The 26638-nt window shown below is 42.4% G+C and overlaps 1 protein-coding gene across 1 annotated transcript in view; it reads right to left on the bottom strand.

Moving 5' to 3' along the window:
* MED14OS (MED14 opposite strand) overlaps positions 1-26638 on the bottom strand; it is a 354140-nt gene that overhangs the window by 238734 nt on the left and 88768 nt on the right. The window contains exon 4 of the mRNA XM_032329519.1: positions 7638-7723. The gene's annotated coding sequence lies outside the window, so the exon portion shown is untranslated. The remainder of the gene's footprint in view (positions 1-7637; positions 7724-26638) is intronic.

Raw genomic sequence — 26638 nt, 5'->3', positions numbered from 1 at the left:
AGATCTAGTACTTAATTTTAAAAACTGTGACCCTATAATAGGATAAGAATTGGAGGGGGGGAATGTTTATAGCAGCAATGGCCACAGTCGCCAAACTGTGGAAAGAACCAAGATGTCTTTCAACGGACGAATGGATAAGGAAGATGTGGTCCATATACACTATGGAGTATTATGCCTCCATCAGAAAGGATGAATACCCAACCTTTGTAGCAACATGGACGGGACTGGAATAGATTATGCTGAGTGACTCTCAAGCAGAGAGAGTCAATTATTGTATGGTTTCACTTACTTGTGGAGCATAACAAATAGCATGGAGGACATGGGGAGTTAGAGAGGAGAAGGGAGTTGGGGGAAATTGGAAGGGGAGGTGAACCATGAGAGACTATGGACTCTGAAAAACAATCTGAGGGGTCTGAAGTGGTGGGGGGTTGGGAGGTTGGGGTACCAGGTGGTGGGTATTATAGAGGGCACGGATTGCATGGAGCACTGAGTGTGGTACAAAAATAATGAATAGTTATGCTGAAAATAAATAAAAAATAGATTTTAAAAAAATGGGGGGAAATAAATGAAATGACTAATTGAAAATTTGCTTGTAGTCCCTGATTATTTCCATCAGTGGCCATTAATATGTTTAAAAGGGGTTTTGTGGGGGCGCCTGGGTGGCTCAGTGGGTTAAGGCCTCTGCCTTCAGCTCAGGTCATGATCTCAGGGTCCTGAGATCGAGCCCCACATGGGGCTCTCTGCTCAGCAGGGAGCCTGCTTTCCCCCTCCTCTCTCTCTGCCTGCCTCTCTGCCTACTTGTGATCTCTATCTGTCAAATAAATAAATAAAATATTTTAATTAAAAAAAAGAGTAGCTGACTCAAAATGTTTAAAAAAAAATAAAAGGGGTTTTGTGACTCACAGTTATGATAAAATTTCGTAAGTCTTCCATTTTGTACAAAGGAAATTGGTTCCGTTAACATTTTCAATTACCAGCCACATTGTGGGCTCTATTAAACAAGTAAATACTCTTGAGAATATATAAACAGAAACATAAGTTAAATATTTGCTTATGGACTCCAGTTGATTAGGGTAAAATGTGCAGCCCTGGGATGCCTGTGTGGCTCAGTCAGTAAAGTGTTTGACTCTTGATCTAACCTCAGGTCCTGATCTCAGGTTTGTGATTTCAAGCCCCGCATTGGGTTCCATGCTGGGTGTGGAGCCTACTTTAAAAAAATGTACAGTCCAAGATATTTGGGATAACTTACTATTTAACTGATAAATGTTGCTAATAAAGTTGCTCCTACTATCCTGCATGAAAATACATATGCTTAAAAAATTATGAAAGAAGCTATTTCTAGCCCAGAAGATAGATCCTACATACTGAGGTCTATAAAAGCCTTTCTTGTGGAGAAAAGTTCTTGCCATTGTGTTTGAATCATTCTTATGACATACAAACAACAACATCACTTAATTTATTTGAGGCCCATGTGATACTATAACTTTGGGCTATTATTTTCCTTTCATTCAGTTCAACACACTTTTTAAATTTCTACTTTAGTAGATAGTCCCTGGTAAACTCATTTCATATGGTTTTAAAGGCACTATTTATTTTTATTTATTTATTATTTTTTATGACCTAGAGATTTATCTATTTTTGAGAGAGAGAGAGCGAGTGAGTATAGTGGGGAGGGGCAGAGGAAGAGGGAGAGAGAGAATTTCAAGCTGACACCCTGCTGAGTGTGGAGCCAGATGCAGGGGTTGATCTCATGACCCTGAGATCATGATCTGAGCCAAAATCAAGAGTCAGATGCTCAACCTACTGAGCCACCCAGGTGCCCCATAAAGGCCCCTTTTATATGATTTGGCTTATAGATACCATATTTTCATAAAAATATTTAGGTTCAATAGCATGGAAACTATAATAATAGCCACAATTACAAAAGCAACAACAAAAGGCTAACTTTTGATCGAGGATTACCGTGTGCCAGATATTCTTCATACATGCTACCTCATTTTAGCCTTATAACAACTTCATGAGGGAAGTATTATTAATATCCTGAATTTAGAGACCTGAAAATAGGCACAGATTGCTGAAGAACTTGCCCAAGGTCAAACCACTGGGAGTGGGCGAGTGGGATTCCACCCCAGCAGCCTACACAGGCCCTTGCTGCTAGCTTGTTGTCAGTCATAGCTGAGCCAGCACAAATCAGCTGCTCAAAGTCATTACTAAACAAATATGTGAGATCAAACCTAGGTTTGTGTCTATACTTGTCAAGGGATGTTCTTTTTTTTTTTTTTCATTAAAGATTTTATTTATTCATTTGACACAGAGAGATCACAAGTAGGCAGAGAGGCAGGCAGAGAGAGAGAGAGGAGGAAGCAGGCTCCCCGCGGAGCAGAGAACCCGATGCGGGACTCGATCCCAGGACCCTGAGATCATGACCTGAGCCGAAGGCAGCGGCTTAACCCACTGAGCCACCCAGGCGCCCTCAAGGGATGTTCTTAACAACCTTTGTTTTACTTTCCAAATGGTCTTACTTATGCTGCCTTTGAAGCCAACTTCATGTCAAAGGGATTAATCACACTAAGAACGAAGTCTAGAGGCAGGGGTCATTTAGTTTGGCCAAATTCTGAGGATGCTAGAGGTTGGCTGAGGGGATTTGGGGAAGGATTTGACTACATAATAATTTTTCAGCTTCTTTTAAAAAAATTTTAACTGAAGTATAGTTGGCATACAATATTATATTAGTTTCAGGTGTACAACATGGCAGTTTAACAATTATATACATTACAGTAAGTCTACTTATCACCTGTTACCATACAAAGTTGATACAATATTATTGATTATATTCCCTATGCTGTACTTTTCATGTCCATGACTTATTTTATAAAGAGAAGTTTGTTCTTTTAGTCCCCTGCACCTATTCTACCAAACCCCTATCTCCTTCCCCTCTGACAACCACCAGTTTGTTCTCTGTATTTGAGTTTGCTTCTGGTTTTTTTGGTGTGTGCTTGTTTGTTTTGTTTTTTAGGTTCCTGTATAAGTGAAATCATATGGTATTTGTCTTTCTCTGACTTACTTTGTTAGCATATTATGGACCCTCTAGGTCCACCCATGTTGTTGCAAATGGTAAGATCTCATCCTTTATCATGGCTGAGTAATACGTGCGTGTGTGTATGTGTGTGTGCGCGTGCGCACGTGTGCATGTGCCACATCTTCTAATCCATTCATCTACTAATGGACACTTAGGTTGCTTCCATATCTTGGCATGCTGCAAAAAACATATAAGCATGTATCTTTTCAAATTATTGTTTTCATGTTCTTTGGAAAATGCCCAGAAGTGGAATTTTTGGATCATAGGGTAGCTCTATTTTTAATTTTTTGAAGACCCTCTATACAGTTTTCCACAGTGGCTGCACTAATTTACATCCCTACCAACAGTGCACACAATAATTCATTGACCCCAGTCTTGCCTGATTCTTCTAGTCCCATCTTCTCCTACAGCCCTGAACTACTTCTGGAATAAGCTGAACAATGTTCCCCAAAGATACCAGGTCCTAATCTCTGGAACTTGTGAATGTTACCTTATTTTGAAAAAGGGTCTTTACAGATGTGATTAAGTTAAGGATCTTGAGATGAAGAAATTATCCTAAATTATCCAGGTGGGCCCTAAATGCAATCATATTTATCCCTATAAAAGGGAGGGCAGAGAGAGATTATACACACACAAAAGATAATGTGAAGACAGAGGCAGAAATTATAGTGATGTGGCCAAGGAAGGAATGCTAGAAGCCACAGATGCTGGAAGAGACAAGGAATGGGTTTTCCCCTGGGACCTCTGGAGGGGGCATGGCCCTGCCCACAATCTTGATTTTGGCCTAGTGATACCGACTTCAGAATTCTGGTCTCTAAAACTGTGAGAGAATAAGTGTATCTTATTTTAAGCCATCAAATTTGTGGCCATTTTTCTTAAGATTTTATTTATTTAAGAGAGAGAGAGAGAGTGAGTGACTGATGGAGAGGGGAGAGGAGTAGAAGGAGAGGGACAAGCAGACTCTGTGCTGAGCATGGAGCCTAACATAGGACTCAGTCTCACAACCCCGAGATCGTGACCTGAGCTGAAATCAAGAGTTGGACACTCAACCGAATGAGCCACGCAGGTGCCCCGGCTTGTGGTGCCACAAGAAACCAATACAACCAATAGTTCTCACTGAGACCTTCTGTTCCAGCTTTGAAGAAGACACTGAAGTCCTGTTTTAGGGTGTGGTTTTACCAGGCAAATGAGCATCTGAACTGCGATCCAGCATTTTCCTCAGTGACTGACATCAGCATAGAACATCACTGGTATTGGGTATGTCAAGAGGCACTTTGTAAGCCACGTGTTCCTTTTTGGCTCCTGCCTGCTGCTGTTGCTGCTGCCTTGGGCTACCCAACCTGCACAACCAACCCATGACCTTGGAAGATCAAGAAAAGAGTCACTGTGCTCTATTGAATGAGAAATGCCTTATTTCAAATGTCATGGAGGCCGTGTGTAGAGAGGTCAACAATGTGGAACTGGAACCCTGTGTATGTTCTGCCTTAGGCTCATGGAACAAATGAACATTTTTCCCATGCCTTTTGGCTGCCTGGCGCCTCTGCATAACCTCCCTATGTCAGGATGATTTTGCAAATTTTGTCTCCTAAGGCAGAAGGCAAAAACTTGCTTTCCCAGACACACTTGCAGCTCCAGTGTGAGTCTGTAATGGGGCTCCTGGGAGAGTCTGCTTTGGGAGAGAGTGATAGCAGAGGGAGGGAACAGAATCCATTCTAGTGAGGGTGGCAAAGCCTGGAGAAGAGACTTCCGGCCTTCAGGGTAGCAGAGGCAGAGATCCTAGTTGGGAGCACCCCGTGCCTGGCATCGGTCATGGGCTCATGCCCAGGGCTCACGCCCAGCAGTGGGAACTGTCTGACAGCCCGGTTCAGGCGTACGAACCTGATTCTCTCACCACCCCAGAGATTCTGTGAGCCCCTGTTACTATCCCTCGATACATTCCTTTTTGTTTAACCAGTCAGGACTGATGTTGTTGGCGACCAAGAGCCTGCCTGAGGCGTCCACCGCGTGGTTGTGTCTTAACCATCTCGCTGTGTGGTTGCTTCAGGCAGATGCCAGGCCTGTGAGACTGTGGGACCTGGTTTTCTCAATACCCACTTCTTACAACTCAACCTTCTGCAGCGTTATTGGGGGATAAATGGTGGCTCCAGGAGGACAGGCATTTGGGTTTTGAGATCCTGAGCAGATTAGCTCTTAAGGTTAGTGGGTTGCGACGAGCACAAAAGGGCGTTTCAGCCCTTCCTTTCACTTGGTGTGGCCCATCCACATTGTGGAAAATGAGAGCCTCAGCCTACTGCACAGCCCCCTCTAAGGTGGCAGGACTTCTCCCACCATGTTATAGGAGGGCCTCAGGGACACGGACCTCTTCAGCCAAACTGATTTCTCAGTACACACCATTCCTGCTCTTCTTAGATGCTACCTGATGTCATGCTCGAGTTGTCTCATGGGTACCTAACGAGACTGAAAGCTCCTCAAGAGTGGAACCCCATTTCTTCCTCCTTTTGGCTCTTCGTGGTACCTGGCTCAGAGGCGAACACACAGACCTGCTACAGGCCATAAGCGAGGTGGAGAAGCAGCCTTGTCTCCACTGCTCCCCATTCACCAGCTCCCACTGAAGAAGGACGAAGTGATGGCGCTGGTGAGCCCAAGTTTCCAGCTGCTTTTGTATTCTCCAGGAGAGGTGATGTTTTCCTGAGACCAGAGCTGGGGGCAACCCCTCAGACTCCCTTTCACCCTCACACTGCCACAGAGAGCTGACTCTACCGTTGGCTTAAAAAGCTGTTATGTAAGGGGGCCAACTTTTAACGGACGAGCCATTCACAATGAGTTGTTAAAATAAAAAATATACTTAGAGCATTTACCAGGGCTTATTCTCATGAACAACAGTTTTGTGCTTGTCATTTGTGCTTAAGATTCTGAAGAGTTCAAACAGATGGATTCACACGAATCACTGGGCTTTCGGGGTCACCTGTGGGTCGCCAGTCCCTCACCTTCCTCTCACAACGGAGAATCATGTCACTCCATCATTTACAGAATAAATAGAGTTGGAATTCCATAATTATATAGTACTTCAACTATGTAGGCTGCAATGGTATCTTCGTGCAGATTTGAAAATTGTACACTGTTGCAATTTATTTCACCTGGCTGGATCTCATTTTCTACCTCTCTAACAAAAGGAAAGTTAAATGCTTATTCCTATGAGAAGGTGGTTTTGGTTTTACATTTTAGGAATTGGGTTAGCTTAAGCCCTAAATCACCTGGTTTGTAGTGTAAGTGTTGGTTGCAAAGAGGTCTGGGTGTAAATGCCATTTCCTCCTGTATTGGAAGTAATTTTTATTCACCTTGCTGGTCCTATTGCGGTGTTCTACCCCCCAACCCCGCTCCATCCTGAGCAATTCTATTTCTTTGTAGGGAGTGGCTTCCATGATAAAGCAATATATCATCCCACCAGAGAGGCTGTGGATTTATTTCTTTATTAGCTAGTGAGCCAAGAACATTATAGGGCACAGGGTGAATATAATACGAGCTGCATGGGGGACTATTAACCTGGCAGGGCCTCACACAAATGCAGTGAATTCCTGTCAGCCACGTGCAATGTAACTGCATCTACAGAGAGTAACATGACCCTTTAACTCCATTTGGTCAAGATATTTACTTCTTTGCCCTGTCTTCAGCCACCATTTGATCTTTCATAATAGTGACTCTAAAGCTTTTTTGAGCTCAATCCACATTACATTTTATATCACAAACAGAAATATAAAACTGAACCATGTAACAAAATCATGTTTACTCTCACTACTTGTGAAAAATGTTAATAATTTCTACTCTGTTCTAATTAATAAAAGAATGGACTGATATGCCCTAAATTGATCGAGATTCAAATGAGTCTCAAACTATGGTCTAAAAAGCACAGTTTTAGAATCTATTCCTCAGAACAAGTTGGGAAGATCTTCATTTCCTTGACTCCCTTTTGCTATTTCTTCGGGGATTTACTTCCATATTTCTAAATAACACAAATACATTCCTATTTCATATTTTCTTATGCCTTTACGTATCATCAATTTTCTTCTTATGGAAAATGAGGACCTAGCTCCCTTTCAATGCACCCTTCTCAAATATTCACATATTTCCTCTCCTCACCTCCCAATATATCATGAATTTTTGATTAAGTCAACATCAATTGTTCATATTATCATGGTTGTATGTATGGGCCAGGGTCCCAGCAAGAAATAGAGGCACACTCAAATGGGGTAATTTGAGAAGAATTTAATAAGGGACCATCTGTAAAAAGCATGGGCAGGGTCCAGGAAAACCACTGGAGATAGCGCTGCTAGAATTGGGGCGGTGGGGGAGGGCTCCATTACCACTCATCGACGCCAAAGAATCTGGAGACCTAAAAATGTATAGTGAGACCCACCTGACAGCAGCCACACTGTTGTCAGGGCATGAGGCCAGCCTGAGATGACCATGATAGGCAGACAGAGAGAGAACCACATACCTTCAACTCAATCTCCTTCCTCCCTTTGATCTCCTGCTGAAGCTTCCCAAGGGAAGAACTCACCTGGAAGCCAGAGGGCACAGGAGCCTGTTAGTGGAGTCCAAAGAAGTATGCCTCCTAGGCACAGGGCAGGTGAAGGGTGGATGAATCTGGAAGGCAAATTATGTAACTAGTACTCACAGCCGAGCACATTTACTTATTTTAAAGATTTATTTATTTGTGAGAGAGAGCATGCACAGTGGGAGGGCCAGAGGGAGAGGGAGAGACTCTTAAGCAGGCTCTATGTCCAGCATGGAGCCAATGCGGGGCTTGATCTCACAACCCTGGGATCGAGACCTGAGCTGAAGAGTTATTAACTTTTAATAGCTGTGTACACTTATCCAAGTCACACACCTCCTAGAGCTCCCATTTTCCAATCTATAAAATGGGGATAGGGTTATGTGATTTGCTGAATGTTTATAAAATTAGAGAGATTACATGTGTAAAGTCTTTGGTGTTTAATAAATGATATCTATTTACTTTAGTTGGGTATGATTCCTGCCAGAGGTCTCCAAGGAAGATTGCCTGGTGTAACCATTTTTTTTCCTGCAGCTTATAGGATCTTTTTTTTGTCCCCTGTTCCCAAAATTTCATGGCTATGTGCCTTGGTATAGATGTGGTTTTTTGCTCAGCCTTTGTTCTGGACACACAGTGAGCCTTTTTGGTCTGGAAACTGATCCCTTCAAGTCAGAGAAACTTTCTTGAATTACTTCTTTGATGATTTCTGCCCTTCCATTTTCCATGTGTTCTTACTCTGAAATTCATTCATATGTTGACCTTATTGAGATGCAGTGCTTTTATTATCTTTTAGCTCCTATTTTCCATCTCTTCATCATTCTGCTCCACATACTAGATTTCCTCAACTTTAGCTTCTAGTTCTCCTGTTGAGCTTTTCATTTCTGCTACCTTATTTTTAATTTCCCAAGGATTCTTTCCTATTCTCTAAATGTTTCCTTTTGGTGACTTTCTTTTTATTTGGTTGCAGTATCTTATTTTTCCAGAAAATATTAAATATCAAAGATGATATCTCTGAGCATAGTCTTTATTTCTCCAGGTTCTTTTCTCCCCTCAATCTTTGGCCTCTGTCTTGTACCTTAAAGAGTTTCCTGAGAGGTCTGGAAGTCCCAGGCTATCTTACTCACATTTAAGAATATAACCTATAACCTATAAGCCTAGTTGGAAGATTATACATTTCACTGTGATCTAGCTAGACCCTTATACTGATACCAAGATATTTAGCTCTTTTTTCTTGGGCTGTCAAATACTCAGAGAAGCTTCCAACCCCTGTCTGGAAAACATACATCTAACTTTCAGTGAAGGTCATTTGGGAGAAGAGGGCTGAGGGCCACGTGTTCAGGAAGCCTTTGCTTAATCCCTATTTTCAATACAGGATCCCATCCTCAGCAATGCTTAATGTCCCCCAGACCAGAGGCCCTCTACCCTCCAGAGAATACCCCTCAATATGCAGCTAGAGTGGGGGGAAGCAATTGCCTTGCTGAGGATGGAGATCTGGGTTTAAACTTGCTTCTACTACCAGCACTGCCAGTTACTATGTCATTGTCTCTCAGACTAAATCCAACCTTTCCGTGCTCAGCTTGGCAACACTGGTGTTGAGACTCTTCAAACCACAAGGATTGTGCCGCTATTCCTTCTTAGACTCTGCCCACTTCAATCAGTAGAGGGAACCCAGAAGGCTGGGGAAAGAAGGATCAAGCTACGTCCAATTGTCTTCCTAGTGCTGTGAGCAGTTCCCCAGCAATGCTTCTTTGCTCCAGCAAAGGTTCCTTCCTGCAGTAACAGTTTATGTAAGTTTGCCGTTTTTCTGACACTCACAGAACCAGTCTCATCGTGGCCCCCCAGTCCCCAGCTCCCACACCAGGGACACCAGTACCGGCTGAGCAGCAATCGCTCCTCAGGGATCTGGGCCCCTGCCTCATGGGCTCCTCCTTCAAGCTTATAGGTTCTGATAATCCCCCATCCCCTCACCTGGACTCCCAGCTGCCTGGGAGTGGTAGCTGCTTCCTAGAGTTACTGCCTGCCTCCGTGATATCTTAGAGTTCAACTTTATGCCTCATTAACAACTCTTTATATTAAATTCTATCTGTTCAAATAATTAGTGGGGTTTTTTTGTCTCCTGATCAGATCCTGATGGTTACACCAACTTTCAATGAAACCTCTTGTTTTCCAGCCCCACTTATACCCCACTTTCAGAGGTATGGGTCGCCTCCAAATCCTGAGCCATTCTGGAGTTTCACACCAGAAATTATTTTGCTTCTTGGTCTCCCTAACCCTCTTGAGAAACTTAGGGGTCAGCTTCTTCTGGTCTGCTGGATCAGTAATGACTTGTCCATCTGCTTTCTTGCTTCTGAGATTTTGTTGTTTTCTCTCCCAATTTCTTTGTCCCTGCAGGGTTTTGCTTTTTGGACATCTTGTTTATGGTCATAATGGAATTTGGGAAAGGAAATTCATTATTTTTTTAAAAATAAGAACAAGAGACTAATTTTTAAAGGGATGACAACAAACTGAGAAAAAATATTCCCCAAGTTAGGATGGTAGTCTGCACTGCGGGGGAGGAGAGTGGAGCAGGATCCAGGAGGAGGTAGATTTGCTCACATTCAAATCCTATCTATGAATTTCAACTACTCTGTACATGATAAATTTCACAAATTTTGAAAAGGCAAACTTCGGTGTACAACTATATCAGTTAGCATGTATTCAACTGCATAGAATAGAAACTTAACCACAAAGGTTTAACTAAATAGGAGTATATTTTTCTTCCATAATGAAGAAGTTTAGAGGAAGGCAGTCCAGGGTTAATATAATGTCTCCATAGTGCCATGGCCAACAAGGCTCCTCCTAGCTTTGGGCACAATCATGCTTGGCTTTTGCCTTTATGTTTCTTACATGGCTGCTTTACCTCTGATTATCACATCTATATTCCAGGAAGAATGGCAATGAACAAAAGGCAAAAAGCCAAAGAGATGAGTGAGCTGAGTTGGCCTCCTCTTTAAAGAGTGTTCCTTGTGTACCCCAAATGAATATAATGTTATATGTCAATTTTTTAAAGATTTTATGTATTTATTTGACAGAGAGAGATATCACAAGTAGGCGGAGAGGCAGGCAGAGAGAGAGAGGAGGAAGCAGGCTCCCCGCTGAGTAGAGAGCCTGATGTGGGGCTCGATCCCAGGACCCTGAGATCATGACCTGAGCTGAAGGGAGAGACCTTAACCCACTGAACCACCCAGGTGCCCCTATATGTCAATTTTTAAAAATAAATAAAATTTTTTAAAAAGTGAAACCAGGGGTGCCTGGGTGGCTCAATGGGTTAAGCCTCTGCCTTCTACTCAGGTCATAATCTCAGGGTCCTGGGATCGAGCCCCACATCGGGCTCTCTGCTTAGCGGGGAGCCTGCTTCCCCCTCTCTCTGTCTGCCTCTCTGCCTGTGATCTCTCTCTCTGTGTCAAATGGATGAATAAAGTATTTTTTAAAAAAGTTTATTATTTTTTTTAATAAACACATAATGTATTTTTATCCCCAGGGGTACAGGTCTGTGAATTGCCAGGTTTACACACTTCACAGCACTCATCATAGCACATACCCTCCCCAATGTCCATATCCCCACCACCCTCTCCCGTCCCCTCTCCCCCCAGCAATTTTGATATTGAGTCTTTTATGGTTTGTCTCCCTCCCAATCCCATCTTCTTTCATTTTTTCTTTTCCGACCCCCCCCAACCCCCTCACATTGCATCTCCACTTCCTCATATCAGGGAGATCATATGATAGTTGTCTTTGGATGAATAAAATCTTTAAAAAAAAAAAAGTGAAACCAGGGGGCGCCTGGGTAGCTCAGGGGGTTAGAGCCTCTGCCTTCGGATAAGGTCATGATCCCAGGGTCTTGGGATTGAGCCCCGAATCAGGCTCTCTGCTTAGCAGAGAGCTTGCTTCCCTTCCTCTCGCTCTCTCTCTGCCTGCCTCCCTGCCTACTTGTGATCTCTGCCTGTCAAATAAATAAAATCTTAAAAAAAAAGTGAAATCAGGCCCTCATACATTTAAATCATTATTAAAATCCATTTATGATAAAATAAGAAGAACTAGGGGAGCCTGGCTGGCTCCATCGGTAGAACATGTGACTCTTGATCTTGGGGCTGTGAGTTCAAGCCCCATGTTGGGTGTAGAGATTACTTAAAAATCAAATTTAAGGGGCACCTGATTGGCTCAGATTATAGAGCATGTGACTCTTGATCTTGGGGTCATGAGTTTGAGCCCCACTGTCGGTGTAGAGAATACTTAAAATCTTAAAAAAAAAACCTTAAAAAAAACCCCAAATCTACGGGAAAATACATGAAAAAAAGAGACAATGTTGTGCTTAATTAAATAAGTTCACATTTACAGATACCTAAAATGGCATACCAGCCCCCTGACACTATTTCCAAAATGTTCTTGCTCTCAGGTTATTTACTGTGAGGTTTCCACATTATAATATGAAATGTGTGTAACTATTTCACAAAGTATACTAGGCCCCATGTGCCTTAGCTCTGTGCTGCAAATACAGAGCAAAGGCACTGTATTCACCAATATTAAGTCACGGTGGGGACAATCTGATCTTATCTATTTTTTTTTAAGATTTTTTAAAATTTATTTATTTGACAGACAGAGATCTCAAGCAGGCAGAGAGGCAGACAGAGAGAGAGAGGAGGAAGCAGGCTCCCTGCTGAGCAGAGAGCCCAATGCGGGGCTCGATCCCAGGGTCCTGGGATCATGACCTGAGCCCAAGGCTGAGGCTTTAACCCACTGAGCGACCCAGGTGCCCCTGATCTTATCTATTTATTGCCAGATTTAAAAGTTATGTCATAATCTCTTGCAAAATTTACATATGTGTCTGCATACATGTATGCCCATGAAAACCGGGTAATGGAGTTCCAAGCAGTCCAAATTTTTTCTCAGAAACCCAGATCTCTGTAGTGCATACCCTCTCTATGAACGTTACAGGGAAGCAAATACAAGATACATATGTATTTTCATGCTCCTTTGAAGTGTTAAAAAAAAAAAAAGTTTCCTGAACAACCCAAGTGGCAATTTTGCCTACTTCTCACTGTCTAAGACTTTGTCACAGGCTTCCCCAAAGAAGTCTGGGGAGGTGATGTTTTCTCCTGGGAACATTGTCCCCCTGAACAAAACCAGAGCCAAGTGAGGAAGCAGGATATGTGAAAAGAATTCTTTGTAGAAGGCTACTGCCAAGCTGAGTTGCCCCTCCTCTGCCCAGGGGGAGGGAGGGGAGCTGCTTTCTGGCACAAGCATCCTAAGAGGGGCAAGGAAGAAGGACAAAATGGATACTACACAGGCAACTGACAGTATCTGCCACAGTTGCCATGAAGTTGCTATAAAGATTAAAACAGACTATACTTACAGAGCCCCTAGCACAATGTCTGATACATTGTGATCATCCAGTATCAACCTCTTAAGAAACTATCTCCAGTTATCTAGCTCATTAGAGACAAAAATGGAAAGAACCAAATAGATAATGCCAGTAATGCTAAACATAAGAAACATTCTTGCTTCTTCTTTAATACTCAGGTTTTTTTTGTTGTTTGTTTTTTGGTTTGTTTTTTTTTTTTCTACTTTGAGGCTGCACATCAAGAGAGTGTAACTTCTCCTGTAGGGGAAGTCTAATCCATAAACAGTACAGTCAACTTGGTATGAGGGGAAATGTATGCGTGTAGCTTAGCTTTGCTGTAGTCTACTTATGGCTTTCTTTTAGCTCTATCTCCAATCTGGCGAAACAAATTCCCTCCATTCGTTCATCCTTTTTTAGCCACCTATTTACTCTATTTCTAGTACCCCATTTGTCTCTTCTTGTGCTAGAACCCTGTGTTCTTTCCCCTATGACTGGTATCTGTTTTGCACATCATCTAATAAATGAGTATTAATAATATCATAAAGAACAATATGGTACTAAAATGTTACTGGTTTTGGTTAGAATGCTTTTGATCGCAAGGAGAGAACACTTAGTTAAAGCTGGCTTTAATATTTGCAAATGACGCATCAGATAAAGGGCTAGTATCCAAAATCTATAAAGAACTTATCAAGCTCAACACCCAAAAACCAAATAATCCAATCAAGAAATGGTCGGAAGACACAACAGACATTTCTGCAAAGAAGACATTTAAATGGCCAACAGACACATGAAAAAGTATTCCACATCACTCGGCATCAGGGAAATATAAATCAAAACCACAGTGAGATACCACCTCATGCCAGTCAGAGTGGCTAAAATTAACCAGTCAGGAAACAACAGGTATTGGCAAGGATGCGGAGAAAGGAGAACCCTCCTACACTGTTGGTGGGAATGCAAGCTGGTGCAGTCACTCTGGAAAACAGCACAGAGGTTCCTCAAAAAGTTGAAAATAGAGCTACCCTACGACTCAGTAATCACACTATGGGTATTTACCTAAAGATACAAATGTAGTGATCCAAAGGGGCACGTGCACCTGAAAGTTTATAGCAGCAATGTCCACAATAGCCAAACTGTGGAAAGAGCCTAGATGTCCATCAACAGATGAATGGATAAAGAAGATGTGGTATATATATACAATGGGATATTATGCAGCCATCAAAAAATGAAATTTTGTCATTTGCAATGATGTGGATGGAACTAGAGGGCATTATGCTAAGCAAAATAAGTCAGAGAAAGACAATTATCATATGATCTCACTGATATGAGGAATTTGAGAATCAGGGTGGGGGGTCATGGGGGGCAGGGAGGGAAAAAAATGAAACAAGACAAAGGCTTAGAGGAAGACAAACCATAAAAGACTCCTAATCTCAGGAAACAAACTGAGGGATGCTGGGGGGAGGGGTAAAAGGGTGGCTGGGTGATGGACATTGGGGAGGGTATATGCTATGTTGAGTGCTGTGAATTGTGTAAGACTGATGAATCACAGACCTGTATCCCTGAAACAAATAATACATTATATGTTAATTAAAAGAAAAGCCCTGGCTTTAAAATAATGGCATTTATTGGGGCACCTGGGTGGCTTGGTTAAGCATCTGCCTTTAGCTTGAGTCATGATCCCAGGGTCCTGGGACTGAGCCCATGAGGGGCTCCCTGCTCAGCGGAGAGCCCGTTTTTCCCTCTCCTTCTCCCGCTGCTTGTCTCTCTCTGTCAAATAAATAAAATCTTTAAAAAATAAATTAAATAATAGCATTTATTAATTCATATAGCATGCCTGGGGATAGGTGGTTCCAGAGTTGTCTAATTTAGTGGCAGAACATTATCAAGGATTTGGTATTTTGTTTTGTTTTTTCTTACTGTTTCACTGTGTTTAGGATGCTGGGTTTTTTTTTTAAAAAGTCTTCATTTTAATTCCAGTTAACATACAGCATTATATTAGTTTCAGGTGTACAATATAAAGATTTAACACTTCCATACATCACCCGGTACTCATCACAGCAAGTGCCCTCCTTAATCTCCACGGCCTATTTCACCCATTCCCGCCCACCTCTCCTAACCATCAGTTTGTTCTCTGTAGTTAAGAGTCTGTTTGCTGGCTTTTCTCTCTTTTTCCTTTGCTCATTTGTTTTGTTTCTTAAATTCCACATATGAGTGAAATCATAGGGTATTTGTTTTTCTCTGACTGACTTATTCTGCTTAGCCTACCACTCTCTAGTTCTTGCAAACAGCAAGATTTCATTCTTTTTGATGGCCGAATAGTATTTGTGTGTGTGCGCGCGCGCGATCTCTATCTCTATCTCTATAACTGTATCTGTATCTATATATACATCCTCTTTATGGGATGCTAGATTTTATCTTCATGTTTGTTGCTAATGATCATAAGATGGCTGCAGCAGCTTCAGGTATCACATCCTCATAAAATAACAATGCGAGGGGGAACAAAAAAAGATGATTGGGGGAGGGGAATGTTTCCTGTCTTGTGTTCCTTTCCAACAGTGAGCAAAACCTTTCTGAATTCCCCCCAGCAGACATACCCTCAGATTTCTCTGGCTAAATTTGGATAAAATGTCCATGCCTAAGCCCATCACACGACAAAAGGAATGAAGTCACCCTTACTGTCTGGGAGTGGGAGGGAATACTTTCCCTGAGCACATGGTCACAGGAAGAAATGGGTTTGGGTAGGTAACCAGCAGTGTCAGCTATATTTGGTAATTCTGAACTACTGCAGAATAAATCTGGAATCAGAGCACATGGCCTGGGGTTCCAGCGTCCTCATATAATACCAGTGTGACTTCAGGCAGGGCAGGTCACCGCACCAGATTAAGGAAATAGATCTGAATTCTCTTTGTAAACACCAAGCACTATGTGACTGTGGTAAGTCATTATTGTGGATGGATTTTTTATTTACTTACATAACAAGATATTAAAAGGGGATCATCCTGATGTTGTTTTATACCAACAGAAGAGATACTGTGCTCCAAAATTAGCATGGATAGGTGCACAGGGACAGACTTTACAAGAAACTCTAAGACTCTCAAATGCCCTCAACAATTTCGATTATAAAGGTGTCAAGAGAGGGAGAGGGAAGGAGGATTTGTGAAGAGGATTCTTTGGAGAAGTCTATTGTCATTCTAGGAATATCCTTCCCCTTGCCCCTGGGATGGGGGTAAGGGGAGAGATGCCCTCTAACCTCCAGCCTTATGAGAAAGGGCATTATAAGGGAACCCCTTAAAGAGGTTGCTGCATGTTCCCTATAGTTGGGGAAGCAGGACTGGAGCCATGAGTTATGACAGCCTGTGGCAGTGGGAGAGAGGGGCTATGCTGAAACCAGCCAGCACTCCCATGTGTGGGAGCTGGGGGTGGGGGGGCAGTGGATGCCGGAGTGTCTGCCTGGAGCCCTTTTTTATTAACCTTTTTTGAAATATATGATACATATTAAAATATGCCAAAATAGCAGGTTTGCAGATTGATGAATTTTCATTAACTGAACATCCCCATGAAACCAGAACATTAATTACTAGCATCTTATAAGGTCCCTGTGTGCCCTTTCAGTCACCACTACCTCCCAGGGATAACTATTACCTTAACCTCATAGCATAGATTAGTTTTGCCTCTTTTTTTTCTTTTTCTTTTTTTTTTCAGCGAGGGGGAGAAGAGGTAGGGGGGAAGGAGAGTGGGATGGGAGAGGGGGAGAGAGAGAATCTTAAGCAGGCTCCATAGCTCAGAGCCCGACGTGGGGCTGGATCCCACCACCCTGAGATCTTGACCTGAACCAAAACCAAGAATCAGATGCTTAACCAACTGAGCCACCCAGGCGCCGCCTCTTTTTGTTCTTTATATAAATGGATCATACAGTATGGATAGTGCCTGGTTTCATTTGTTCAAGATCACAGTTATGAGATTCATCATATTGTTGTATTATTGCATATAGTTATAGATAGTTTATTCTCATTGTTGTACAGCATCCCCTTGTGTAAATATTCCACAGTTTATTTATCCATTCTACAGCTGATGGGCATTTTAGTAGTTTCCAATTTGGGGCTTTTATGAATAGCACATTCTAGCACACTTCCTTTAGTAAACATATGTAAACATTTCTCTTATGGATATACCTAGGAGTGGAGTTTCAGGTCAAAGGGGTGATATTTGTAAAATCTGGAGCAGTCTGAAGTCTTGCCTAAGAAGAATTCTTGGATAGAGTGTGGATTCAACAACGAGGGTCTGGGTAGAGCAACCCTGCCCCCAGCCTCTCACCTTAGTCCCAGAACCAGGGGCTAAAGGAGATACCAGTGGGAAAAACAGTGTATGATGCTCATCATACGGGCTGCAGTCAGAGGAACCCAGCAAAGGAGCCTCCCATGAGCCCCATGGAGGAAGCCGTGTGTCCCAAAACACAGCCCTGCTTCCAGAAACTTTCAAATCTAGGACTGCATTGGTCTCAACATGGATGTTGTAAGGGGCTGGTATAGAAGAGGCTCCAGTTTCTGGACACTGGGTTTTCATCTGAACAATTCCATTACATAGCTCTGTAACTTTAGGAAGATCATTTTCTCTCCAGGTCTCACTTTTCTCGTCTTTCTGATGCGTGGCTCCCTTGTGCTCTGAATTTCTAAGAATCGCCTGTGCTCTAAATGCCTTGAGAACAGGGACCACATCTTCTCTTTCTTCCACATTCCTAGACAGCACCCAAGGCTAGAGCTCTACATATTTAAGTCACTGGACAACAAATGTCTTGCAATTTCATTGTCTAAAGAAAAATCTGCTTTTATGAGTCCAGTGATGCATATAACAAGGATTAAATTGGCGTATTAAAATTAACAACATGGTGTGTGTACCTGTCCAAATACAGATGTTACACTGCATACCGACCTTATGGAAAAATCCATTTCTATTCTTTTCACACAACCGATCTTTTCTAAAAGAACAGAGCAAAGACTGTCTATGCATTGTAAATTTATTGACTTATTATTTTATCCAAGGACATTGGGTAATTAGTAGATTCCAACACAGACCCAATGAATTCTTCTCTTCATCTGGGAACATGTTTTATCACTTGCAACTGCCTTATTTCTAATGCTTAGCATTTAAAGGTTATATTTAAAAAAAAAAAAAAAGCCTCCAGACATTATGTAGTCACTGTCTGGAACGGCATTATATTTCAACAGGATATTATCACTCAGGCGAGGAAGAATCAGTTTTACTGGGTAGGAAATTATTCCATTGTGCAGTATTATTAAAGCAATTAGAATTCACATTGTGTGGCAAATTGTCAGATCTTCTCACTGGAGTCTGTTAATATACTGTTCATATTTAACAGAAAGAAAAAGGCTTTTTCAGTAGAAGCATGGGCAGTAGGCAGCTGGGGAAGTGAGCCATGATGTAATATTTTTTCCCAGGAAATTCTTTTGAAGTTACTCTGAAGTTCCCGGTCTTACTTCACCAATCAGCAAACTTGCTTCCTTGCATTTATCCCCTTTAGCCATGGAAAACTTAGCTTTGCCCCTTAAGGCTTGAGAGGGAAAACTTAGCTTAGCCCCTTAGGGCTTGAGAGGGAACTGACAACTTAGAAATTGGTGTCGTTCCAAAAGTTTGTTGGAAAATCTGTCGTAGAATTCAGAACAGATTTTCTTCAGTTTGTTAGGAAAGACTTTGGTTCCCAAGCAGGTCCCTGGGGGCTGCACCACTCCTAACAAAGTGGGACTCGTATTAATGATGATCAGGAAGCCAGTTGTTGGGTAGAGTGTTATTTCCCAGTGAAAATCCACTCCAAGTCCCAACTTGGGAGAACAGGAACACAGCTTGCCTTCTCTACTCCCTACTCCATTCTGCAGTCAGAAGTGGTGGTGGGGGGTGGTTGCTACAGCTTGGGGGATTGGAGTGCACGAGGCAGGAAAAGGAGTTGGAGGATGTCCAGAAGGCTGTGAGCAGAGGCAGAAGCTTCCCAGCAATGACAGAGAGAAGAAGGGAAAAGGAGCGGGGGTGGGCCCGGCAGTGATGCAGCAGCAGAGGTGGGAGTATTTATAGTTTCAGCAGCAGTTGACAGGGAAGTCCTTGGATGCAGGGGTGAATTTGCTCATGGGATACTGGTAACTTGGGTGGTCATTACTGAGAGGCGGTCCCAATCAATGCACAAGTCTGAGGTTTTACTTTCTACTCCAGCCTCCTAAAACCTAATCTTTCTTTCTGCTTCTTTTTTTTCCTTTTTGCCTTTAAAAAATCATCATGGAATATCTCAGAAATACAAAAGGTATACAGGAGAATCTAACAAACACCAGCTTAAGGTATAAAACATTCCAGATATAGTTGGAGCCCTCTTGTGTACCTCTTCTCACTTTCATTCTCTCTGCCCTTGAGATAACCACAAATTGAATGCTATCATTTCTACGTGTATTTTTGTATTTTTATTATGTATATATCACACATATACATACATATCATAAATCCTACATAAGTTATATCCTATTATAAATCATTAGGGATATATATTTAAACTAAATGATTTATAGGGTTTTTTTTTTTAAAGATTTTATTTATTTGAGAGAGAGAGAGTGGGAGAAGGGGCAGAGGAAGAAGAGAATTTCAAGCAGACTCCAGGTTGAGTGTGGAGCCTGGCACGGGGCTCAACCTCACAACCCTGAGATTATGACCTGAGCAGAAATCAAGAGTCCGACACTTACCCAACTGAGCCACTCAGGCACCCCTGATTTATATTATTTTTGAAAATTTTAACATTTTGTAAATAGCAGAAGACCTCTACATATCCTTCTGCAACTTGCTGTTTCCTTCCAACATTATGTTCTTTTTAAATATTTTATGTATTTATTTGAGAGAGAGAAAGAATGAGCAGAGGGGGAGGAACAGAGGGAGAGGGAGAAGTAGGCTCTCCACTGAGCAGGGAGGCTGACGAAGGGTTTGATCCCAGGACCCTGGGATCATGACCTGACTGAAGGCAGAAGCTTAACTGACTGAGCCACCCAGGCGCCCCACCCTTCTAACATTATGTTCTAAAAATTAGTCCATGTTGATAGGGTGGCTCTGGGTCATCCATTTTAACTGTTGCATAGTATTCCATTTTACGAACAGATGCACCTTTTCCACCAGCTAAACACAAAACCCCAGAATGCACTCACTCCTCTTTCCTGCCCCACACAGGATGTCGGATTCTTGGATTCAGAATCCAGAATGCTCACCATTACACTGTGGAACCGCCGGATGTTGGATTCTTAATTCACAATCAGAGGAACACCCCTTTCTAAGGGCCAAATTGTCCAGGTTCCATCATCCAAGTTTTCCTTGGCCTCAGGGGAAGTTTTGTTGGAAATGGCAGGCTGCCTGGACAGTACCAATTCAGAACATCATCTGACCTTGAGAGGAGAAGTTTGCCTTTGCCACGGGATAAGGACTTGAAGAAGTGCCTCTACTTCTGGTGGCAGAATGACTCATGTACTTGGAATTCCCTACCTCTTTCCCCTGGATGAAATTCAAGCCATGCTGTCAAAATATAATTAGTTCACTCTTTAAAAGGGAAAAGGAATCCTCAGAATTAAAAATAACAGAATCATACAATGCAAGACCTAGAAGAGTAACTTATTCCTCCCTCCTTCTCCAACACCTCAGTATGGGTCAAGAGAAATTTAGGCATCAGCCAAGCCAACCATTTAAGGAGGTTTCAAGAGCACAGTTACTTGAAATCTTTCTAAACGGGACAGGGTGGGTGAACACTTGACAAGAAGCAGCAGAGTGCCAGAATGGATGAGGATCATTCTTGGTCATTAATCAGTGCCATTCAGAGTCATTTCTCTCTCAGCTCAGCTCAGCAAGTTAGGGAACCTCCCGGCAAAATGCTCTAACCCAGGATTTCTGGCACTTGGTTTTCTGGCACTGGTGTTAAGCATTCCTTGAGAATGGCCTGGCCAATCAAGCACTGACATATGCCACATGGTTCTTAGCAGTATCTCTGAAGGAGGACAAGGGCTTCTTCAAATTCTAATCAATGTATTTGCATGGAGGCTGCTAATTCACCCCAGTTAGCTGCTTTCCCCATTACTCCTCTATCCTACTGGCAGAACTTGGAAAGAAAGTCCAGAAGATGAAAGCTGACATGAATGCTAGAGACATTCCAGCTCGACACCTTATTTACCAAGTTATTAATTTAATAAATAGGTGCCAAGTGTCTAGGATGTGCCAGACTTGTGGTGATACATTGATGACCAAAACCAGACGTAGACTCTGCCCTCTTGATGGTCACATTATAGTGGGTAGGGGCTGCAGGCATGACCAATATCAATCAAGCAAAAAAAAAAAAAATATATATATATATATTAATCAAGCAATCACAGGAATGTAAAACATGCTATGCTGTGAGTCAGACTTAGAGAGCTGAGAGGACTTCCTTAAAGAGGTGATGCTTGGGCTGAGATGTGAAGCATGAGTAAGTGTTAATAAGGCAAGGACAGGAGAAACAGCTTTGCAGGGAGAGGGTAGCAGCAAGGGGTAAGATGGCACATAGCAAACAAAGAAGGCCATGTGGCCTTTTATAATAGATAAATAGAGCAGAGATGGGGAGATAAAGCAGGGGAGCAAGGGCCACACCACATAGCGCCTTGAGGCCCATGTTAAATATTCTGCCATTTATTATAAAAGCAATGGGAAGCCATTGGGGGGCTGCAAATGGGGCGTGGACATAATTAAATTAGAATTTTCATTTATTTGACAGGCAGAGATCACAAGTAGGCAGAGAGGCAGGCAAAGAGAGAGGGGGAAGCAGACTCCCTGCTGAGCAGAGAGCCCGATGCAGGGCTTGATCCCAGGACCCTGAGATCATGACCTGAGCTGAAGGCAGAGGCTTTACCCACTGAGCCACCCATGTGCCCCTTGAATTAGAATTTTCAAAAAGTTCATTTTGACCACGATATGGAAAACCAACTGGAGAAGGGCCAACTGGGAGATTATTTTGGGTAAGAAATATTGATGGGTTGGGCTGGGGTGGTGCTGGTGGTAGTGGTAAAGGGAAGGGGACAGATTGGAGAAATATTTAGGAGGTTAAATCGATGTGATATGGTGATGGTTTAAATACAGCGATGACAGGGAGGCAGGTGTCAAGGAGGGAGAGGCTCCTGAAAGAGGAGCATGTTTGTGGTAGGTGAGTGAGTGCTGACTTTCAGGGGCCTTTGTGATATCCAAGAGGAGCTATCCAGCAGACCACTGGCTATATGTGGGTCTGGGACTAAGAGGAGAGGTATGAACTGGAGATTTATATATCTTTGAGTCATCTGCAAAAAGGCAGTGACTCAGCCAGGGCTCTAAAAGAAACAGATGGCACAACCAAATCAGGAGAATTCAGTGAGAATTAATAATGGGACTATGTTAGGTTTCTGCTGTATAACAAATAGTACCATAACCTCAGTGGCTTAATAGAGCAAATGTTTTATTTCTGGCTCACAGGTCTGTGGAATGCTTATAGTTCAGCCAATTTAGGTTAGACTCAGCTGGGCTAGGCTGACTCCAGACTTCAAGTCCTATTCATGACTGTTCTACAAGCCTGGACTCCTCAGGGAATGGTGCCATATCAAAGACCCAGAGCTGGCCTCTGCTGTTTGCTGGCCAGGCATCCAGGAGTGCACTTAGTGAGAGAAGTTTGTGTCATGGATGCCACGATTGTGGGTTCACAAGATCACCAAGGGAGCACCAAGGTAGCTGGAGGAAGAGGCTGGCTGACAACCAGGGAGAGGTTGTCTGATCCACCTAATTACTGAGACCCTCCTTTGCAATAGATACCCACTGGTGGGCATTTACATGGACATGATAAAGTTTGTATTTTGGGCTTAGCCCCAGAGGTCCATCCACATGGACACCCTCAAGACATCCTGTCACCAATTTTTCAATCTTGTACTTTCCAAATCCCTGATCAGTTGGATAACCCAACGGTCACTGCCCATGAGGCAGTGTGAATCCAGTCCTCTGGCTGTCTCAGTCCCAAAAAAGTAAACAGCCAAATGTTCTGCCTCTTGGAAGGATTTTTCCTTCAGCAACATTTTCAGGGGCACTTCCAAATGGGGCTATAGTGCAATAGTCACCCACTTTATTTATTTTATTTTTTTAATTTTTTATTTTTTATAAACATATATTTTTATCCCCAGGGGTACAGGTCTGTGAATCGCCAGTAGTCACCCACTTTAATCTGGTGCCAGCATAGCATGTAAACTCATTAGGGAAGCAGGTCCAAGCTTTTTCTTCTCTGATAATGGGCCATTGGGAATGGAGGCCATGAGGCCACAGAATAACTGAATGTGAGGCAGAGTAGCAGGAAGAGCAGGTACCGTGAGAGCCTGAGCCACCTATTTGGGCAGTTTTCTCTTGCTTTCCTGACATGCTTGGGCCTGGTTTCATATATTCGACTTCTGTTTTATAAGAGAAAATTGCCATTCATGTCCAAATTTATGGTTTGGTAGTTCAGGTGACACCCAGATCATAATGGGCATTTAAAAAATAACATTAGAGTACATGCAGAGTTTTATTGAATGCTATTACACGACCTACAAAAACAGGCAGGTTTTTTTGCTCTCCTGATATCATGTATCAAAATAATAAATCCCTGCACACTGAACCACCCTTCCATTCTCAGTACAAACCCCATTTGGTGAGAGTAATTTATTCTTTTAATAGGATGCTGAATTTTGCTTGCCAGTATTTTATTTCAGATTTTTACATTGATATTCATGGACGAGATTGGTCCTCAGTTTTGTTTTGTGTGTTATTTTTGCTAGGTTTGATTTCAGTCTTCTCTTGGCTTAATAGAATTGTATTTCCTTCTTTGTGTATGGTTTGGAACTCTAAAAGCGTTAGCGTTAGAATGATCTGTTCCTTAGAGATTTGCTAGAATTCACTTCTGAAACCATCTGGACCTGCTGCTTTGTGAAATTTTACCATCACCTACCAGTTCTGCTGAGTCTCTTTAAATCAGCCCAACCCACTGGTCAGGAAAGTTTTCTTTAACAGGCCAAACTACTGGCAGACAGACCCTTTAGTTCGTGGTTCTCAGTGTGTGGCCTAGAATCACCTTGGACACCAGTTAAAAGGTCTCTGACCTATTGAATTAGAATTTCTCCTGGGAGGAGAATTTCTCCTCTGCATGTTGAATGAGCTCTCTGGGTAATTCTATACATTCCAGCTTGAATTCCCCATGTTAGCAGGAAGCTCTCAGTTTCTCCATGTTAAGCTAAAGACCCTTCTCTCTCCAGGGCTCCCTGCCCCACTTTCTGGAGAGATGCCTATGCATCAGACACACCAGAGCACTTGTTTTCCTGCCCCTACCCCCTATGTATTGTTGGCCTCAGCAATTCCCTTTCGTTTTCCAGGAGCATCTGCTGAGGTCTTGTTCACCCCTGCTTTATTAATGGTGTCTACTTGGTCAGAAAAGCTTCCTAACGGTGGCCAGAACTTCACTGACCTGAGGGTCAGGGTCAGGTAGAGTGACTAATCATTTTGATTTGCCCATGACTTTCTTGTTTTAGCACTAAACAGCTCATGGCCCTGGAAGCCCCTGAGATCCAGGCAAATGTCAGTGGGTCACCCTATATCCTGCATCAGAACTGGCATTATCATGGAGCGGGCAAACTTTCATCACACATAGCTGTCCACAGATTATTTCTGGGAAATCTGACTGGATGAGTTGAAAAGAACATCCTTCCCACCACCATCACCACTACCCTAAACTAAACTCCCAAAATTATGGACCCCACTTTAGACTTAAAAAGATTCAGGGGTGCTTGGGTGGCTCAGTCAGTTAAGCGTCTGCCCTGGGCTCAGGTCATGATCCTGGAATCTTGGGATCGAGTCCTGCGTCGGGTCCCCTGCTCAGCAGAAAGCCCGCTTCGCCCTCTGCCCCTCACCCACTTGTGCTCTCTCTCTCATCCCTCTGCCCCTCACCCGCTTATGCTCGCTCTCTCTCACTCTCCCAAATACATAAATAAAACAAAAACGAAAACAAAGCGAGATTCAAAGACACATTAAAGTTTGAGAAGCACCACTCTAGAGTACTTGTTCTCAAATCTGGCTGCACTGTGGAATCATCTGGGGGGTTTTAAAAAATTGTGATACCTGGGCCCCCCCTCCAGTGATTCTGATTTACTTGGTTTGGGTGTGGTCTGGGTATCTGGATTTTTTTTCCCCAGCTTTATTGAAATTTGATAATAACATTGTATAAGTTTAAGGTGTACAATGTTATGATTTGATGTGTATATATTGTGAAATGATTGCCACATTAAGGTTAGTTAATATACCCATCACTGGGTAAGATTTAAGATTTATTCTCTTAGCAAATTTCAAGTACACAATTCAGTATTGTTAACTAGAGTTACCATGCTATACCCCAGAACTTATTCATTTTATAACTAAAAATGTATACCCTTTAACCAACATCTCCCCATTTCCCCCACATCCAAGCCCTGGTTATCATAAATCCACTCTGTTTCTATGAGGATGACTTTTTTAGGTTCCACATGTAACTGAGATGATGTAGAATTTGTCTTTTTCCTATCTGACTTATTTCACTTAAGAGTAATACCCTCAAGTTTCATCCAGGTTATTGCAAATAACAGGATTCCTTTCTTTTTAAGGGCTGAATAATATTCCCTTGTATGTATGGTATCTGGGTTTTTTAAAGCTCCCCAAGTGATTCTAATATGCGTCCAAGGTTGAGAACCACTGCTCTAGACAAGGTAATAGACTATGTTCAGCCCAGATGCTAGGGTAGGCTTGGATGACTGTCCAAAATTAATGGTCTTACACCATATTGATTTTCTCTCCCTCCACTGGCCCTCGTAACAACATTCTAAGAGGATAAAGGCTAGTACTGCACTTGGCCCACCCTTCTTCCTTTCTTATATAATATTCCTGATTTTATACTGTATTATACTCTATTATTACTATACTACACTACTATAGTTTACCAGCCACAGACAGTCCTTTCTTGGTGTTTATCATTACAACAGTGATCATGGCCTATCCAACTCCCATTATCTCTGTTAATCTCTCCCCAGCCTGCTCTTCTGTCCTTCTACTGCATCTGTAATCAGCACCATGCAGTTCAACACTTTAAATATGTGGCTTTTATTATTCTCTAATTATTTGGTCTTTATTTTATTAGTCAATGCTCTCTGGGGACAAGTGACAGAACCCTAACTCAGCCTGGCTAAAATGAAAAGCCAGTACACACGAGTGCGGGCGTGCTGACTTCATTCAAGTGTGGCTGGATGTAGGTAACTCAGATGATGTCATTAGAAAGATACCTTCTCTTAACTCTTATTTCTTAACTCTGATTTCTTCTCTCTGGGCTCATTCTCAGGCAAGGTCTCTTCACATGAGAGTTAAAAATGGACACTCTAAGGTGTAGTACATTGAGGACTTTTAATTCTCATAACACTTGGAAATCTTCAACAGATCATTTTGTTTCACATTATGCCTGGGACTCTCGTCAGCCTACTCAGACATATTCCAAAGAAATTCAGGCCCATGAAGAGCAAATACATACAGATAGGCCCTGGGAACAAAAAAGATAAGAACTAAAGACCTC

This window comes from Mustela erminea, chromosome X, assembly GCF_009829155.1.
Source record: "Mustela erminea isolate mMusErm1 chromosome X, mMusErm1.Pri, whole genome shotgun sequence".
NCBI lineage: Eukaryota > Metazoa > Chordata > Mammalia > Carnivora > Mustelidae > Mustela > Mustela erminea.
Note: the sequence above shows the minus strand (reverse complement) of the source record. Positions and strands in the feature narration are given on the sequence as shown.